The sequence below is a fragment of the Cervus elaphus genome, chromosome 20 (genome assembly GCF_910594005.1).
Source record: "Cervus elaphus chromosome 20, mCerEla1.1, whole genome shotgun sequence".
Lineage (NCBI taxonomy): Eukaryota > Metazoa > Chordata > Mammalia > Artiodactyla > Cervidae > Cervus > Cervus elaphus.
This window is the reverse complement of record NC_057834.1, coordinates 52,635,610-52,656,014: the sequence shown is the minus strand read 5'-3', so window position 1 is coordinate 52,656,014 and position 20,405 is coordinate 52,635,610. Positions and strand designations below refer to the sequence as shown.

At 40.1% G+C, this 20,405-nt stretch overlaps 1 protein-coding gene and 1 non-coding gene across 2 annotated transcripts in view; one reads left to right on the top strand and one right to left on the bottom strand.

Moving 5' to 3' along the window:
* The window catches only part of DENND2C (DENN domain containing 2C), an 88,221-nt gene extending 70,317 nt beyond the window's left edge, over positions 1-17,904 (bottom strand). Inside the window, exon 1 of the mRNA XM_043877253.1 lies at positions 17,773-17,904. The gene's annotated coding sequence lies outside the window, so the exon portion shown is untranslated. The remainder of the gene's footprint in view (positions 1-17,772) is intronic.
* LOC122678449 lies at positions 9,690-9,796 on the top strand. Its single transcript, XR_006336122.1, has one exon. It is a non-coding gene; the product is annotated as a U6 spliceosomal RNA (small nuclear RNA).
* Positions 17,905-20,405: the final 2,501 nt, after the last annotated feature.

Below are 20,405 nucleotides of genomic sequence, written 5' to 3'. Positions count from 1 at the left end.
TTTCTTTATAGTCCAACTCTCACATCCATACATGACTACTGGAAAAACCATAGCCTTGACTAGACAAACCTTTGTTGGCAAAGTAACGTCTCTGCTCTTTAATATGCTGTCTAGGTTGGTCATAACATTCCTTCCAAGGAGTAAGCGTCTTTTAATTTCATGGCTGCAGTCACCATATGCAGTGGTTTTGCAGCCCCCCAAAAATAAAGTCAGCCACTGTTTCACTGTTTCTCCATCTATCTGCCATGAAATGATGGGACTGGATGACATGATCTTAGTTTTCTGAATGTTGAGCTTTAAGCCAACTTTTTCCACTCTCCTCTTTCACTTTCATCAAGAGGCTCTTTAGTTCCTCTTCACTTTCTGCCATAAGGGTGGTGTCATCTGTATATCTGAGGTCACTGATATTTCGCCTGGCAATCTTGATTCCAGCTTGTGCTTCCTCCAACTCAGCGTTTCTCATGATGTACCATGGATATAAATTAAATAAGCAGGGTGACAATACACAGCCTTGACGTACTCCTTTTCCTATTTGGAACCAGGCTGTTGTTCCATGCCCAGTTCTAACTGTTGCTTCCTGACCTGCATACAGATTTCTCGGGGCAAGTCAGGTGGTCTGGTATTCCCATCTCTTGAAGAATTTTCCAGTTTGTTGTGATCCTCACAGTCAAAGGCTTTGGCATAGTCAATAAAGCAGAAATGGATGTTTTTCTGGAACTCTCTTGGTTTTTCGATGATCCAGCGGATGTTGGCAATTTGATCTCTGGTTCCTCTGCCCTTTCTAAAGCCAGCTTGAACATCTGGAAGTTCATGGGTCACACATTGCTGAAGCCTGGCTTGGAGAATTTTGAGCATTACTTTACTAGCGTGTGAGACGAGTGCAATTGTGTGGCAGTTTGAGCATTCTTTGGCATTTCTTTCTTTGGGATTGGAATGAAAACTGACCTTTTCCAGTTCCGTGGCCACTACTGAGTTTTCCAAATTTGCTGGCATATTGAGTGCAGCACTTTCACAGCATCATCGTTCAGGATTTGAAATAGCTCAACTGGAATTCCATCACCTCCACTAGCTTTGTTTGTAGTGATGCTGCTTAAGGCCCACGTGACTTCACATTCCAGGATGTCTGGCTCTAGGTGAGTGATCACACCATCGTGATTATCTGGGTCGTGAAGATCTGAAGACCTTTTTTGTACCGTTCTTCTGTGTATTTTTGCCACCTCTTCTTAATATCTTCTGCTTCTGTTAGATCCATACCATTTCTGTCCTTTATTGAGCCCATCTTTGCATGAAATGTTTCCTTGATATCTCTAATTTTCTTGAAGAGATCTCTAATGAAATATTATGAAGTCATAACATGTTCATAGTAAAAGAAGAATGTTATAAAACATTGTATAGCATAAGTTAATTAAAAATTCCCTGGCAGTCCAGTGGTTTGAACGCCACACTTTCAATGAAGAGGGTTTGGGTTCAATTCCGGGTGGGGGAACTAAGATCCCACAAGCCATGTGTTGTGGCCAAAAAAAGAAACTCTATGTATAAATAAATAAAATTTAAAAGTAAATATGTACATATACCAAAATGTTAATAGTGATTATCTCTGGGTATTAGAACTATGGCTGCACTTTCTTTTGGCTTGTCTAATTTTAAAAAATAAATATAAATTACTCATATAGCACTTGTTCTGTTCTGAACACCCACTTCATAAAAGACATTGTGGGAAATAAAATAGAAAGAACAATAGTTAAGTTTTTAAAATTAAATTCATTTCTTACCATATCATGTCACAAATCCTTTATTACTAAATAATTATATATATTTTACTTTTAAAATGACTTTCACAGATCACTATGCTCTGTTAAGAGTTAGGCTTTATAAACTCCAAAAACATTACTAATCCAAAACAGGTCAGTTCTAGAACATTCAGGGTCAGACCTCTTCTATCATAGATAGTCATTTAAGTCATAAAAATAGATAACAGAAAGGAGAAAAATACATGGGGTATGTGGAATCATGGGAGCCAAAGGAAGAAAACCTTTCAAACAGAAAAGAAAGGTCAACAGTGGCTGATGTGCCATCAGAAGTTAAATAAGGTAAAGACTTGAGTGTCTACTGGTCCTTAGGATATTGGCAAGAGCAGGTTCAGTGGCATGGAAGAGACTGAAGGAAGAGCACAGTGAACTGAGAAGCTGATGGGAAAGAACAAATGGAAACTGCACCTGTAGAAAACCCTTTCAAAGAGTTCAACCAGGTAGGCAAGTGGACATCAGAGTAGTACCTAGACAGGAACATGGGGTCCAGGGAAGTTTTTTTTTTTTTTTTAAGAAAGAAAATACCTTTCTTAAAATGCTTGTTTAAACATTGGTGGGAAGGAGTTGGTAGAAAAGAGGGAAGAAATAAAGGTAGAGAGCAAATCCCAAATGGGAGAGAAGGCTCAGACCTCCAAACGAAACCAGAGGAATCAGCATCTGACAGGAAGAGGGACAGCTCTTCCACTGGGACAGAAGGTAATTAGGAAAGAAAGGTAAGGACGCAGGTACATTTACAAGTTTGGGGTCTGTATGCTTATTAACATGCCCCCTAATGGATTCTACTTTCTCTTTGAAATAATAATGTCCAATTATTTGCTGAGAATAAAGTGAGAGAAAAGTCAAAGGGTTAAGGAAAGTAAAGAAAGTTAAAAATAGACATCTTGGGAAAAAAATACCAAGAAGACATACAGTTACTTACATATACATTACATAAGCAGAGAGTTTATAAAAGGCAAAGAATTAGCGACTAAACCTTTGAGAACATTAAACATTATTAGGGACCACAGATGAAAAGAAAAGGGAGAATCAGATAAGGAGTGGAAAAAAGAGCAATAGCGGTAACAGAACGAGGAAAATATGAATCATGGATAATCATTAAAGGAAAAGGTCCTACAAAAAAAAGAAAGTTAAGAATAAAGACTAAGAAAGCGTCCTTGTATCTGGTAACAGGACATTAAATAAATGCCAAAAGGGCAGTGAGGACAGAGAACAGCTAAAGTTCAGGGAGAAAATTAGGGAGAAAAGGGATCAAGTATGAACACAACATTTATTGTAAAGTCAATGAGAAGAAGAGTAAGGTCAAAAAAGAGAAGCAATTTTAAATACAGTGCTTTTATATGTGGAATCTGGAAAAAACAGTACAGACAACCCTACTTCCAGGGCAGAAACAGAGATGCAGACATAGAGAAACGGACACGTGGACACAAGAGGGGGACGGGGAGGCTGGAGCGAACTGGGAGATTAGGATTGACAGACATACACTATCATGTGTAAGACAGATAGTGGGAACCTCCTGGATAGCACAGGGAGCTCAGCTCAGAGCTCTGTGATAACCTAAATGAGCAGGATGGGGTGGGGATGGGAGGGAGGTCCCTGAGAGAGGGGATATACATATAGGTATAGCTGATTCATTTCACTCTACAGCAGAAAATAATACAACATTGTAAAGCAATTATATTCCAATAAAAATAAATAAATATAATGCTTTAAAGTTGGAGGGGGAGGGAAACTATGTATTTTAAAACTGTAGCAAACAATTAATGAAGGATATAATAAATACAAGGAAGAGGGAAGGGAAAGTTAAGTCACATGGAAGAAAGAGGTGTCAGGAGTTTGAGAAAGATGACCGTTTTTATGGAACTGGAAAAAAGATAAGGTTTGTGTATGCTTAAGACCCAAACCAGGCTTCCCTGGTAGCTCAGCTGGTAAAGAATCCACCTGCAATACAGGAGACCTGGGATCGATCCTGGGTTGGGAAGATCCCCTGGAGAAGGGCATGACAACCCAGTCTAGTATTCTTGCCTGGAGAATCTCCATGGACAGAGGAGCCTGGTAAGCTACAGTCCGTGGGGTCACAAAGAGTTGGACATGACTGAGCGACTAAGCACAGCACAGCACAAGACCCAAGCCAAATTAGTTAAGGTCATATTATATGACTTTAATCTATAAAAATTACAACCACCATATTAAAATTTAGAGAAAAAGCCCATCTACTTGAGGATAAAAATTTTAAGAGCTGCTCAACAACGAGCTAGGTAATTAATAGATTAATGGTAGTATAATCAATTGAAGTTGGAAACATGATTCACAGAGGGTCTGGCCTACATGACTGTTCATCTGTCTCCTGAACCTGGGCACAAGAGTGAACAAAGCAAACTGGAGTCAAAGACAGGAAAACTAGCAATTAATCCAGCAGGTGGAATACTTTGCTTCTTGGTGTGCAAAGAAGTTATCACCATGGGTTATCACCAAAACCCATGATAAGAAATACATTTGAGTCACAATACATGCACACACACAACTGAAACAGAAGTTTCACAAAACAATTAACCTTATTACATATGATAAAGTAAAACATAAAGTTAACATCAAGTATTATTTGATTATTATTTAAATACATTTAAAATTCCAAAATTTATACACAATATAAACATTAAAATTAGAAAAGAGTCTATGCAATGCAGTGAGTGACCTTTCCTGTTCATAAACTAATTCCAGTCTGGAAAACACAAGGACCATGTTACATACTTAACAGGTTCACAATAGAGTCTTGTACTCTTGCTTGAAATTGGGTCAGGGTTGAAAACCCTAGATGAAACAATAAGTTGTTGTGAAAGGTAAAAATAGTACTGAACTTAATTCTATTTAGTAACGGAAATTCTTTGGTCTTAATACAATATGATGGTCAGCAGTATCATTCATAATCACTTCAGAGTACATTAAGAACTAAGCTGTAAGAATTCATCTTCTCCTTGGAATACACATTGAACTCAATCATTGATGCAGGGCAAATGGATCTTTCAGACAAATGTTTTTCTTCAACGTTTTAAACTTCCCCTGAGGAAAACAGTATTTAAAAGTCTGGAGACAAGAGAAAATTTTATAATATCTCTACGTTTTATTCTGTCCAAGTTTTCTTCAGTGATGATGCTCTCTTTTAGATGTAGCAGCATGTTTGAAAGAGTAAAACCGCAGGAGCATTACCTGCAGAAACAATGTTTTGGAACCCTGAGATACAGAGCTTCCAATTTAGTTCACTCGGTTGTGAAAAATATCAGCTAAATATGCAATTTTGTTATCCAAAAATATTGGAAAACATCTGCCAAATGAGAATGTCTTTCAACTAGAAAAATTCTAGATCCATACAATCTGCTTAGCTCTTTATCTCTTAACAGCTATCAAACTCTGCTGTGACACAGTGAATGGGTACACTTAGCTCTGAATAACACATTTTAAAATCTTGGCTACTCATCAAGTCTCCTTTACAACAATGAATAACTTGGAGTGTTTTTCAATATATCCAAGAAATTTGGAAGGTTTTCAGCATATACCAAAGCTCTGTATACATAAAACAGTGACTCCAGAGAGGACTCTTAAGTACTTAGAACAAACGAGATAGAAAGAAGAGTCCAGCAATGATCTGCTGAGCAGTGTGCTCACTCATGATCAGTCTACTGCTTTTGCCTCAAGCTTCAAGGAGACCAGCAGAAGAGCTGCCCTGGACATTCAGAAGAAAGTAGGAGGATGCCTTCACTGCCAGCCGTGCTGCTGTGACTGTCACCCCTATGTCCATCTCTGTCTCTGTCTATCGCTGTCTCTGTCTCTCTGTCTCTCCCTTCCTCCCTCTGCTTGAGTGTTGGAAGGGTACTTTGAGGAAATAACAAAACATAAGTGTGGATCTTTGGGGGTGGGAGAAAGCACTATTATCGGTAGCTTCAAACAATGTTTAAAATAACTCTATGTTTTCTAACCATATTTGGAATTCTACTACTTTAGTTCAGTTCAGTCGCTCAGCTGTGTCTGACTTTGCGACCCCGTGGACTGCATGCAGCACTCCAGGCTTTCCTTGTCCATCACCAACCGACAGAGCATCAAACTCATGTCCATCAAGTCGGATGCCATCCAACCATCTCATCCTCTGTCGTCCCCTTCTCCTCCTGCCTTCAATCTTTCCTAGCATCAGGGTCTTTACCAATGAGGTAGTTCTTTGCATCAGGTGGCCAAAGTATTGGAGCTTTAACTTCAGCATCAGTCCTTCCAATGAATATTCAGGACTGATCTCCTTTAGGATGGACTGGTTGGATCTCCTTGCAGTCCAAGGGACTCTCAAGAGTCTTCTCCAACACCACAGTTCAAAAGCATCAATTCTTTGGTGCTCAGCTTTCTTTATAGTCCAACTCTCATCTTCATACATGACTACTGGAAAACCCACAACATTGACTAGATGGACCTTTGTTGACAAAGTAATGTCTCTGCCTTTTAAAATGCTGTCTAGGTTGGTCATGGCTTTCTTCCAAGGAGCAAGCATCTTTTAATTTCATGTCTGCAGTCACCACCTGCAGTGATTTTGCAGCCCAAGAAAATAAAGTCTGTCGCTGTTTCAATTGTTTGCCCAACTATTTGACATGAAGTGATGGGACTGGATGCCATGATTTTAGTTTTTTGAATGCTGAGTTTTAAGTCAGCTTTTTCACTCTCCTCTTTCACTTTCATCAAGAGGCTCTTTAGTTCTTCTTCCATCCTACCATAAGGGTGGTGTCATCTGCGTATTTGAGGTTATTGATATTTCTCCTGGCAATCTTGATTTCAGCTTGCACTTCATCCAGCCGAGCATTTCACATGATGTACTATGCATATAAGTTAAATAAGCAGGGTGACAATATGCAGCCTTGATGTACTCCTTTCCCTATTTGGAACCAGTCTGTTGCTCCATGTTCTGTTCTAACTGTTGCTTCTTGACCTGCATACAGATTTCTCAGGAGGCAGGTAAGGTGGTCTGATACTCCCAACTCTTGAAGAATTTTCCACAGTTTTTGTGATCCACACAGTCAAAGGCTTTGGCATAGTCAAAGGCAGAAGTAGATGTTTTTCTGGAACTCTCTTGCTTTTTTGATGATCCAGTGGATGTTGGCAATTTGATCTCTGGTTCCTCTGCCCTTTCTAAATCCAGCTTGAACATCTGGAAGTTCACAGTTCACGTACTGTTGAAGCCTAGCTTGGAGAATTTTGAGCCTTACTTTGCTAGTGTGTGAGATGAGTACAATTGTGCGGTAGTTTGAACATTCTTTGGCACTGCCTTTCTTTGGGATTGGAATGAAAACTGACCTTTTCCAGTCCTGTGGCCACTGCTGAGTTTTCCAAATTTGCTGGCATATTGAGTGCAGCACTTTCACAGCATCATCTTTTAGGATATTAAATAGCTCAACTGGAATTCCATCACCTCCACTAGCTTTATTCTTAGTGATGTTTCCTAAGGCCCACTTGACTTCGCCTTCCAGGATGTCTGGCTCCAGGTGAGTAACCACACCATTGTGGTTATTTGGGTCATGAAGATCTTTTTTGTATAGTTCTGCATAGTCTTGCCACCTCTTCTTAATATCTTCTGCTTCTGTTAGCTCCATACCATTTCTGTTCTTTATTGTGCCTATCTTTGCATGAAATGTTCCCTTGATATCTCTAATTTTCTTGAAGAGACCTCTAGTCTTTCCCATTCTATTGTTTTCCTTTATTTCTTTACATTGATCACTGAGGAAGGCTTTTGTATCTCTCCTTGATATTCTTTGGAACTCTGCATTCACATGGGTATATCTTTCCTTTTCTCCTTTGCCTTTTGCTTCTCTTCTTTTCTCAGCTATTTGTAAGGGCTCCTCAGACAACCCTTTTGCTTTTTTGCATTTCTTTTTCTTGGGTATGGTTTTGATCACAGCCTTCTGTACAATGTTACAAACCTCTGTCCATAGTTCTTCAGGCACTCTGTCTACCAGATCTAATCTGTTGAATCTATTTGTCACTTCCACTGTATAATCTTAAGGGATTTGATTTAGGTCATACCTGAATGGTCTAATGGTTTTCCCTATTTTCTTCAATTTAAGTCTGAATTTGGCAATAAGGAGTTAATGATCTGAGCAACAGTCAGCTCCCAGTCTTGTTTTTGCTGACTGTATAGAGCTTCTCCATCTTTGGCTGCAAAGAATATAGTCAATCTGATTTTGGTATTGACCATCTGGTGATGTCCATGTGTAGAGTCTTCTCTTGTGTTGGTGGAAGAGGGTGTTTGCTATGACCAGTGCGTTCTCTTAGCAAAACTCTGTTAGCCTTTGCCCTGCTTCATTTTGTATTCCAAGGCCAAATTTGCCTGCTATTCCGGGTATCTCTTGACTTCCTACTTTTGCATTCCAGTCCCCTATAATGAAGAGACGTCTTTTTTGGGCATTAGTTCTAATAGGTCTTGTAGGTCTTCACAGAACCGTTCAACTTCAGCTTCTTTGGCATTAGTGGTTGGAGCATAGATTTGGATTACTGTAATATTGAATGGTTTGCCTTGGAAACGAACAGAGATCATTCTGTCGTTTTTGAGATTCTGCTACTTAAAAGTATTTAAAAGATAATATTATATTAGAAACTTCCAATAGAGATCGCATCAATTTGGATTGTAAAGTTTATATCAGATTTTAGCCACCTTATAAGCACTGTTGAAATGTCCCATAATGATAGAACAGAGATATGTCAATACGAAAAGGTGCAATTTTTGATTTTCCACTGACTAAACACCAAACATCACACATGTAACATCCATGCATTATTTTTCATCCATGCATTTTAAACAAAAACTTTTTTCAATAAATATGTAGCCTTTTTTCTCTATGCCACTGATAATGCAACTAAATAAAACAATGAAATAAATAAAAAGGAAATTGACATAGTTTTATATTCTTTTCTTTCTTTGAAAATATTTGAAAAGGCTTACTGAAAAGTCCAGAATGCTGCTTCCAAAAATCTGTTCAATGTTAAAGATCGTAACTTTCATTTGCAACATTAACACAAATACATGGAGTCATTTTCATGAGGTTTTGCACATTTGATACACCCATATTAAAAATTATCTTCATGAAAGAGAAGATCTTCATGTAAGATATCTTACACTTTTTCTTGAGTCACCTTTTCCTCAACATTTTTGTACTTCCAGCAAGCCTCTGTATTTTTTCATTTCATGCTTTCTTTCTTCTCCTAATAATTAGACAGTACATTTAGAGGGCAAATTGGTCTAATTTCTTTCTGAACAACCATTATCACTGAACTCAAAAACATCACACTTGAAGAACGTATTTAAAGTTAATAAATAAAATTTAAGAGTCTCCCATTTTTACCAACAGCAAAGAAAATCCTGCTACATTCTGCTTGACCTTTAATTACATTAATATAAATTAACTGTGCAATAACCATTGCATTACAATCATCACCAAACTGACCATCACTCTAATTCACATAATATTGCTCTTTTGTTCCATGGTACTCCTTACAGTTTAAGTAGGTAGCAGGGAAAAGATGATTTGCAGTAAACATTGTTGAAAAGCAGCCTGTGTCATTTCCTCCCAGCAGGCTCTAATAGCATCAACCTTAATAGACTTTTATTTAATCAGAGTATCAAAGAATACAGATAAATATTTAAATACAAAATTATGCTTCATATTGCTAAGTAACCAACTCAAAAATATCCTGGACAGTTGGACTGTTTTGTTTTTTCACTCTAATGGAGAAAAAAAGAGAGAGAAAGAAAAAAAGGAAACTTCTTTTAAGTAGCACCAAGAAAAAAATCTCACCCTCCTCAAAACAGTCCTCTAACATTAACATCCACACAAGAAAAAAAAAAAAAAAAAAATCGTGCTCGCTTCGGCAGCACATATACTAAAATTGGAACGATACAGAGAAGAATAGCATGGCCCCTGCGCAAGGATGACACGCAAATTCGTGAAGCGTTCCATATTTTTAAAAAAAAAGAAAAAAAAAAAAAAATCACAAATATGTCACTATTATGAATTTAAACTTCAAAGTAAAATTAATAATTGTCCCCCATGTCCTCTGTTATAAACATTTATCTCTGCTATGAAAACCATGAACGTCAGAAATCTAACTTAAAGAAATATAGGAGAACATAAATAAAATATATAACTGATATAAATGGATTAATACTGCCTAAACTGAATGTTAAAATTATACTTTCAGGTTGCTAACCAGGAATCTAAGATTTATATGTAAAAAAATATCATAAATTTCCTACTCAAAAACATGAGGTGCAAAAGAAACATCTCAGATGCCAAATGTGGAAAAGTCAGTCCTTTGAACTTCTTTATCTTATCTCACCATTATTTTTAATTCTTCAATCTTATAATCTCTTTAATGTCCCTGAAGCGAAGAAAATTTCATGTTTCCTTTTTCTTAGGAGAAAAATTATTCATGTAGCTTTAAGAGGAAAAAGACAAGAGATTCCATCTTGTCCAATCCTCTGGGAACCAGTGCAGGACACTTCCAATTTTTGTCTTTTATTCCACCCAGCTTTCAATGTCCTCACTTTCACTGGGGAAAAAGATTGCCATTTTACTGGCTTAATAAGGAGTACTGAATACAGAAAAATATTTTCAAACGTATTTTTGATTCTGACAGTGTACAAGCTTCCAGGGGCAGTGACTGCAGTGTGATGCTCATGATGCTGGGCAGGGCTGCAGCTCCCAGCAGGCCATAGGATCCACAGGATCATAAGGCTGGAAACCCAATACACCCACAACCTTTCTGTATATACTGTCATTCTGTTTTTCATATACAGTACAGTATTCAATAAATTACATGAAATAATAAATATATTATAAAATAGGTCTTGTGTTAGATGATTTTGCCTAATTTGGGGTTAAAGTAGGAGTTCTGAGCACATATAAGATAGACAGTAAAGAATCTGCCTGCAATGTGGGAGACCCGGGCTTGATACCTGTGTCGGGAAGATCCCCTGGAGAAGGGAATGGCAATCCACTTCAGTATTCTTACCTGGAGAATTCCGTGGACAGAGGGGCCTGGCAGGCTACAGTCCATGGGATTGCAAAGAGTCAGACACGACTGAGCGACTAACACTGAACTGAACTGAAGCTAAGTTACAATGTTTGGTAGGTTAGATGTACTAAATGTATTTTCAACTTATGATATTTTTACCATATCATAAGTTTATCAGAACATAACCCCCCAGTAAGTTCAGGAAGATCTGATAAAAGCCCATTTTAAAATAAAATGTTAATATCTCATGTCGTTTATTGACTACTGAAAAAGAGAATGGTTGTATGGGTACTAAATGGTTATATGTGTATCAGTTGGTTGTCCTTCTGATTGTGTGGCTGACTAGGAGCTGACTTCCTGCCTCTGCCCAGCATTAAGAGAGAGTATCACATGGTATATTACTAGCCCAGGAAAAGATCAGAATTCCAAGTATAGTTTCTATTGAATACGCACCAGTTTTGCACCATCCTAAAGTTGAAATAACAGAAGTGGAACCAACTGAAACTGGGGTCCATCTATATAACCATAGAATTACAAAGTACAGAAGATGAAAAATAATTCTATAATAAAGAGGATCTACCTTCTTGACTATGCCAAAGCCTTCTACTGTGTGGATCACAATAAATTGTGGAAAATTCTGAAAGAGATGGGAATACCAGACCACCTGACCTTCCTCTCAAGAAACCTGTATTCAGGTCAGGAAACAACAGTTAGAACTGGACATGCAACAACAGACTGGTTCCAAATAGGAAAAGGAGTACGTCAAGGCTGTGTATTGTCACCCTGCTTGTTTACCTTATATGCAGAGTACATCATGAGAAACGCTGGGCTGGATGAAGCATAAGCTGGAATCAAGATTGCCAGGAGAAATATCAATAACCTCAGATATGCAGATGACACTACCCTTATGGCAGAAAATGAAGAGGAACTAAAAAGCCTCTTGATGAAAGTGAAAGAGGAGAGTGAAAAAGTTGGCTTAAAGCTCAACATTCAGAAAACTAAGATCATGGCACCTGGTCCCATCACCTCATGGGAAATAGATGGGGAGACAGTGGCTGACTTTAGTTTTTTGGGCTCCAAAGTCACTGCAGATGGTGAGTGCAGCCATGAAATTAAAAGACACTTACTCCCTGGAAGGAAAGTTATGACCAAGCTAGATAGCATATTAAAAAGCAGAGACATTACTTTGCCAACAAAGGTCTGTCTAGTCAAGGCTATGGTTTTTCCAGTGGTCATGTATGGATGTGAGAGCTGGACTGTGAAGAAAGCTGAGCACCGAAGAATTGATGCTTTTGAACTATGGTTTTGGAGAAGACTCTTGAGAGTCCCTTGGACTGCAAGGAGATCCAACCAGTCCATCCTAAAGGAGATCAGTCCTGGGTGTTCATTGGAAGGACTGATGCTGAAGCTGAAACTCCAGTACTTTGGCCACCTCATGCGAAGAGTTGACTCATTGGAAAAGACCCTGATGCTGGGAGGGATTGGGGGCAGGAGGAGAAGGGGACAACAGAGGATGAGATGGCTGGATGGCATCACCGACTCGATGTGCATGGGTTTGGGTAGACTCCAGGAGTTGGTGATGGACAGGGAGGCCTGGCGTGCCACGATTCATGGGGTTGCAAAGAGTCAGACACGACTGAGCAACTGAACTGAACTGAACTTTTTTGACTGGCTTTGAGTTTGCTTTTTTTTTTTTTTTACAAAGAAATACTCCAATAATAGTTTGGGCAAAACACTTTGGGAATAAATAAATGACTGTCAAGTGAAATTTTAAAAGAACAGGATTCATTTGGATGTAAAAACTATTTAATCTTCAAATAAAACCCATTTAATTGTTTTATAGTCATTATTAATAAGACAATAAGTATAAATGAATAAATAATCCCTTCCATTCATACAAAGCAAAATTCTTTGTGTCCCCGCCCTGCAGCCCCTGCCCCAGAGCAATTTCATCTGCTCTTAGGGCTTCAATTCCCACTCTGGCTAACTCCTAAATCTGAATCCCCAATCTCAGCCTCCCCTCTGGGCTCTGGATCCTCTCTTGCCATCTCCATCTGATGCTCCATAGACACCTCAAACTCATCATGTTCAAATCTTAAACAATTAACTTCCCCCTCCCATTAAAAATTAAATCAAGCTCTTCTATCCAGTTTCCCAAGCTGAGAAACTAAGTTTTTACTTTTCTGTTGACCTTCAATGCCAATCACTTTTTAAATTCTACATTTGTAAATGTAAATTCTACATGTAAATTCTACATTTTTATCATCTGTCCTCTCCTTTTCATCCCTATTACTATTTTCCTGCTCAGCTCTTATCCTCTCTCATCTGGGCTATTTCAGTAGCACCAGCTTTCTAATTTATCTCTCTATCTTTTGCCTATCCATCCAATCCAGCATCTACATCATACCACCACCATGTTATCTTTCCTAATTACATAAAGTTCCTCACTGGCTTGCCATTGTCTTTAGAATCAAGTCCAAAGTCCTCAACATGATACAAAGGCCCTTCACCAAATGAAGACTCTATTTCTCTGAGCCATAACTTTTTATATGCCTAATCTGTATGTTGTTTTATAGTATATCCTATACTTCAAAGTATTAAAACCACCTTTAACACCATATTCTATAGTGAAAGATTATGTCAAACAGGAAAAAAATCTTCCTTATTTCAAACAAAAGGTACTGAAATCCCATACCTAACCTAATTTCTAGAAATTTCAGCAATCCTAACATGACTGGCAACCAAGCTCTGCAACCTTTTTATTTTTTCCAGTTTATTTACAGGCACCATCTTTTTTAGCCCAATCCCTCATTTCTATACACTCCGATGTTTAATGACAATGTGGACTACAACACATTCCTGAAACATACCATATACTTCCACCTAATATTCCTGGATTGCATCCATATCTTCTGTTCCCTTCCCCAACACAGCAAACTCCTATTCATCCTTCAAAGCCAAATTCAAATATGGTATCATCTCACTAATCCTCCTCTCATCATATATAGAATTATCTTCCCTCATCAATGGTTCAATTAAACTCTTAACTTTATCTCTGTTATGGGCTTCCCTGCTAGCTCAGCTGGTAAAGAATCCATCTGCAATGCAGGAGACCCTGGTTCAATTTCTGGGTCAGAAAGATCCCCTGGAGAAGGGATAGGCTACCCACTCCAGTATTCTGGGGCTTCCCTGGTGGCTCAGACAATAAATAATCTGCCTGCAATGCGGGAGACCTGGGCTTGATCCCTGGTTTGGGAATCCTTGGGTTGGGATCCCCTGGAAGAGGGCATGGCAACCCACTCCAGTATTCTTGCCTGGAGAATTCCATGGACAGAGGAGCGTGGCGGGCTACAGTCCATGGGGTCGCAAAGAGTGGGACACGACTGAGTGACTAAGCACAGCCCAGCATGTATCTCTGTTATAACTCTTATTACCCTGAAATTGTAGGGACTTACTTACATGTCTGGTTATAAGCATCTTGAAGTCAGGGAAACATTTTCTTGACTCTAACATTTAACTTATCCTCTGCAAAAAGACATTTTAAACTACTTATTGAAAAATAATCACCTCTCATAGTATTAAGATAATGCCATAATTGCAGTAATTGAGTGACTGAGAGAGCTCAAAAACAAAAAGAATCTCACATCATTCACCAGGAAAAAATATTTTTCATATATATATAAAGCATAATTAAGTTGAAGCTTGGATATGCCTTCATCTATACTTTGTAATACCAGTTTCTCTCTCTCTTTCCTTCTTTTTGAAGAAGTTCTTCACAGAACTTTCTTTTAAGTACTCCTTGGATTTCATTTGTATCTCACTCACAGAATTCTAAACTCAGTATAGTGAAAGGGCAAAGATCAGGATTTTTGGAGTCCAACTGTCTGGTTTGAATCCTACCTAGCTCTGGCACCTAGGCTGTTTGATATGGGAAAGTCATTCAACCTTTCTATGTTGCTCAAAGAAGAGATCATAGTAATAACACCCCTCAAGGTGGTTCTAAGGATTCAATAAGCTGATACATGTAAGAATTTAGAACACTGCCTAGCCCAAAGCACATCCCAATAAATGCTGGTTGATGTTATCGTTATCATCAGTTTTTAAAAAACTTTCTCTGTACTTTCGCTAGCCTATGGGGCTTCAGTCCATGGGGTCGCTAAGAGTCGGACACGACTGAAGCGACTTAGCAGCAGCAGCAGCAGCAGCATGGAATAAAATGTAATCTCCTAGATGGAAGGAATTAAATCCTGCCCATACAAGAATTGTTAGTCTCTCAGTTGGGTCCAGTTCTTTGTGACCCCATTTCTGTAGCCTGCCAGGCTCCTCTGTTCATGGAATTATCCAGACAAGAATACTGGAGTGGGTAGCCATTCCCTTCTCAAGGGAGAAGAGATTGACTTCCTGACTCAGGGATTGAACCCAGGTCTCCTGCATTTCAGGCAGATTCTTTATTGTCTGTTGATATTGGCGGACTGAAGCCTTATACTCACGTTATTTACTGATACATTCCAATGCACAGTTTTAGCACTTATATTAATGTATGGGTGGCTTCTCTGGTGACTCAGATGTTGTTGTTTAGTTCGTAAATCCTGTCCCAACTCTTCCGTAACCCCATGAACTGTAGCCCACCAGGCTCCTCTGTCAATGGGATTTCCCAGGCAAGAATACTGGAGTGAGTTTCCATTTCCTTCTCCAGGGGTTCTTCCCAACCCAGGGATCGAACCCACGTCTCCTGCACTGGCAGGCATATTCTTTACCACTGAGCCACCAGGGAAGCTGCCCATACAGGAACGTTAAGTGCTAAAACTGTGCCTTAGAATATATTAATGCTTAATAAATAATGTGAATTTAAGATTTCAGTCTGCCAAGACCAACAAATTAGAAATCAAAGCAAACCTTATATATGGAGTACATGCTTGAAATTGGTGTTTCAAAACATTCATCTTGCACTGAACTGTTGAAACATGTAAAACTGTTAAAGCAAAACAAAAATTATATTCACTAGAAACTTTCCCTCTACTTCTCCATTTAATTTGGAGATCATTTTAGATCACCCAGTGATCTAAAATTCTTGTCTATAATGTAAGACTAACTACAGATCATTTAAAATAAAATTTCCAGGGTTTCCCTGGTGGCTCAGTGGTAAAGAATCTTCCTGCCAATTCAGAAGGCATGGGTTCGATCCTTGATCCAGGAGGATCCCACATGCCATGGAGCAACAAAGCCCATGTGTCACAACTATTAAGCCTGTGCTCTAGAGTCTCGGAGCTGCAACTGTTGAGCCCATGTGCCACATCTACTGAAGCCCATGCAATCTAGAGCTGGTCCTCCACAACAAGAGAAGCCACCAAAAGGAGAAGCCCAGGCACTGAAACTAGAGAGTAACCCACACTTGCTGCAACTAGAGAAAAGCCTGTGCAGCAGGGAAGACCGGGCACAGTCACCAAAAAGTTAAGAAACTATTTTAATAATAAAATATAATTTCCAGTTTTAGAAAACTGCCTATTGTCACATCAGAAAAATTAATATTCTTCCTTTATATCCTCATTAAAAAAATCTATCAACACACACACACAAACTAATGAAAAGCCAAGGGACACATTTCCTGGTTTCTGCCTGGGAAACAACTTCAGAACACGCCTACATTTATCCCTAGTCAAAGTGTCCTGGCTACAAACTGTTATTCCTTTTTTCATTTCCAGTCTTCCTCCAAAAATCTTCCTCCAAAACTCCTCACACATTCACAAACGCGCAGAAAAGAACGCAAATGTCTATAATAAAAGCTGTACCAAAAAATGCAGCTACATATTAATATATTTTGTTTTGGGCGACTTAAATCTTACAAAAGCTAATATCAGTCTTGATTTTAAGCAATACTCCTAGCTTACTTTACCAGGTAACTTAAACTACAACTATTTACCCAAAGCAAAGACACAGATTAACTGCTACCAAACTTCTTGGTAAATGATTCAGTAACAGTGTAGTGTACCATTCTAGAAAAATTCATTAATCAATGAAAAATGGACCACACTTCCAACAATGGTGATTTGTAAAACATGAGCTTAAACAATGTACACAGTAAACCGAGATGTACGACTTTATCTAAAACACCGTAGGTGAACCACTAGCTTTAGGGTAAAGGTTTACAAAGAGCCTACTACGTGCCTGGTGCTTAATAGTTGTTTTACAGAATATATGATACCTAACATTTATAGGACACTCTCACTCATCTCATTTGACCCTAAGAATACCGCCAGGCAAAAGCATCCCGATTTTACAGCTAAGGAAACGAGGCCCAGAAAAGTCGACTTTAACCGAGGTATCACAGCTGGTACGTGGGTCCTGGCCGAAACTCCCACCCCTGACTCATATTCTGATCATCTTCTGTCACACTATAATAGTTAGAAACTCTTAGATGTTCCACTGTCAGATTTTTTTAATCAAAATCCTACTTGACGACTTTACTGTGCTCGTCAGCTTCTGTTAAGGCTCAAAACACAAAAAAGCAAAAATGTTTGAAAAACCCACCGTCTCAGCCTGTCGCGGCTTAATACCGACGAAAGCCCCGCGTTTCCTCCTGAGCGCCGGGAGCTCCCTGCCTCTTCCCCAGGACCGCCGAGCGCCCCCGAGCGCCACCCGGACGACGGTCCCCGCGCCCCGAGGTGAGCGGCGAGGAGACCCTCAGTCAGGCTCCATCACAGCCGCCTCCGCCGACCAGCGGGCTCCCAAATCAGCTGGGCGCGGGGCCGAACGCTCGTGAGCCCCTCCAGGCCGGAGAGGTGCCGATACGGCCGCCAGCCCGCTCCCGCTCTGCGGCAGGACGGTTCCCGACGCCCCAAGGCCCGGCTCCCAATGTGCGACACCCTCCGCTGCGACGGGCCGAAGCCCCAGCCTCACAACCCGCCCCAAGTCACCGCGCTCTTACCTGCGCTGGGCCTCGAGTCCGCCTCCGCCTCTGGGCTGCGGGGCTTAATCCTCTCAGCCTAGGCGTCAAGTCGACTGAGTTCCACTTGGGGTGGGCTCTGTCCCGCCCCCGCAGACCCGGCCGCAGGCCCCGCCCCGGCCCGGCCAAGCCCTGTTCTTATTGGCTCATGTTCCCACCCCTCACCTTTGGGCCCGCCCTTGGACCCGCCCCCGGCACCGCCCGAGGACCTTCCTGCGGGGAACCGCCCCGGCTCGAGTCCAGTGTGGGGGCCAGAACCTTGCCCAGGAGCCTGGGCGCCAAGAGGCTGCGGCTGCGGCAGGCAAGCGGCAGGCACGGCTGTCGTCCGGCCGAGGCCTCTAGACAAAGCTCCTTAGTTGTCAGCGTGCCTGCCGTCCAACAGGCTCCACGGCGATGGACAAGAACTTTACATAATGTTGACTCTTCACAGCTACCCGTGAGACAAAGCCTAATCAAGAAATTCAAATGGCACCTCACTCAAGGAAACCGTACAACTGTCTCCTGCCAACGACTGTAGTAGGCCTGGTGTCTCCAGTGAAAGAGCAGCATCATTTCTCGGGCTGAGCTCAGGGGGTCAAAAATGTCTCCGGTAGTTGCAATACAGCCCCGACTTGAAATGTACAGCTGCGTATAACGCTCCCGACACTTGGGGCTTGAAATCCCAGAGCAGAGGAGCCTTTGATACTCCCAGTGCCTGAGGTCGGCTCCCACGCCCTGTTGTGACATGATTAAGCGCTGCGCCTGCAACACGCGCGTCCTCAGGTATGTGCATGGCGCGGTGCCGACTGCGAGCAGCAGCCCAGTTTCACCAAGGCTGCTAGGCAAGGATGAGTTGTGCCTGTTTCCCAGGCACTTGCTAACTACCCCACCCAGCCTGGGCCCGCCCGATTCCACCCTACCCCACGCCACCCCACCAGAGCCTCTTGGATCTGGTGACCAAACTCTTCCCACATCTGTTCACATGAGGGTACCAAAATGGAAGACCAGAAAGAGCCGTGTTTGGTCAAACATCACAGGTGACTGTCACAGGCCAACTTAGCCAAAGGAGTAAAAGCTGCATATCCAGAACCGTTGTGAAACCATGAGCTGTGGACAATAAAACAGGAATTCTCTTCTATAATGGTGGGGGCAGGGAAGGAAGGATGTCAAGACATATTTTTAATCACTTCTCAATGAGGAAATAAATGTGGATATTGTGAATATCGTTTGTGGTAAATTTTGAACAACGATCAGACCCTTCCCCCTCACCACCAAAAAAATCCCTGTGTATTTAGAAAACTCCCCAAACAATTGTTTAAGATAAAATGTTGGGCTAAAACAGTGTGGTTTTGAAATTTATTTCAAAATTCAGATTTATTCCAGACTTCACATTCAGGAAGATTATAAGCCAAAATGAGCAGATCAAATTCCAAGTACTAAATATGAAACCAAATCTTCATCTTCATCCTCTCTATGGATGTAATAAATGACATGTATGTATTCTACTGCCCTCTCATGGGTAAGATGGAGATAATACATAATGGTAGTTCATGCCTTTTAAAATCTGAGAATAGAAAGTTTAATTTGGCAGCTTGTATTATTTTGGTAACAAAGAGGTCAAGGTAAAAGAAAAATCAGGTTGTCTAAGGGACTTAAAAATATTCAGCAAAGAGAACTTCAACTTCAGAAATCAGGGAGAGATTTCTTACACCAGGGCAAGTACAAACATGTTGTTGGAATCACACCTATGCTTAGGACCACCTGTACAGAATGTGGAAGCATGTAGGAATTTGTTTTTAATTTTTTTTTCCTTTTGAAATGTCTATTTTCTGAGATATTTCACAAAATGCTCCTTTTCACATTTGTACCTACTAATGCTGTAACTTCATGCTGCAAACAATTTGATACTAGTTGTAGTCTATAAAAGAATGAGATCTTATTCCTTATACCTTTGCTGTTTACGTATGTACCTGATATTTTAGATGTTTGGTCAGTAACTATTTATTGAATAAGGTGAATGAAGTTATCAGCCCAACCATTAGATGGCAACACAACCATAAGTGTATAGAAGTATAGTCTGGTTAATTGGAATTCCACTTGACCTTGAGTAACAGGAATGATTCTAAAAAGTTACATGTGTAACTTTTCTTTTGGTAAATAAAATCATTTAAAATGTACCACTACTGCTGAGTATAACTTAATTGTGAATTACATTCTTAAAACTAAGAATCCTGGAGGAGGAAATGGCAACCAACTCCAGTATTCTTGCATGGGAAATCCCATGGATAGAGGAGCCTGGCGGGCTACAGTCCACGGGGTTGAAAAGAGTCCGACACGACTGAGTGACTGATACTCTTCTTGGGGGAGAGATGTGTAATGGCAATCATTTAACTTGTTCTAGTCTTCCTGTTACTGTTAAGTGCAAGCTGTTCTTCCCATTGCCAGAATGTTCCCAATAAATAAGGAATATTTCAAGCAAAAAAAAAAAAAAAAAACAACCTAAGAATCCTTTTGTAAGATAAATTCTCCCTAAGTATAACAACTCATAATTACAGATTTTCTTTATTGGGTTACACCACTTCTGTTTTTGTCTAAGAAAGTCACTCTTCAGCTGTATCCTGTCAAAAGGAATTTTC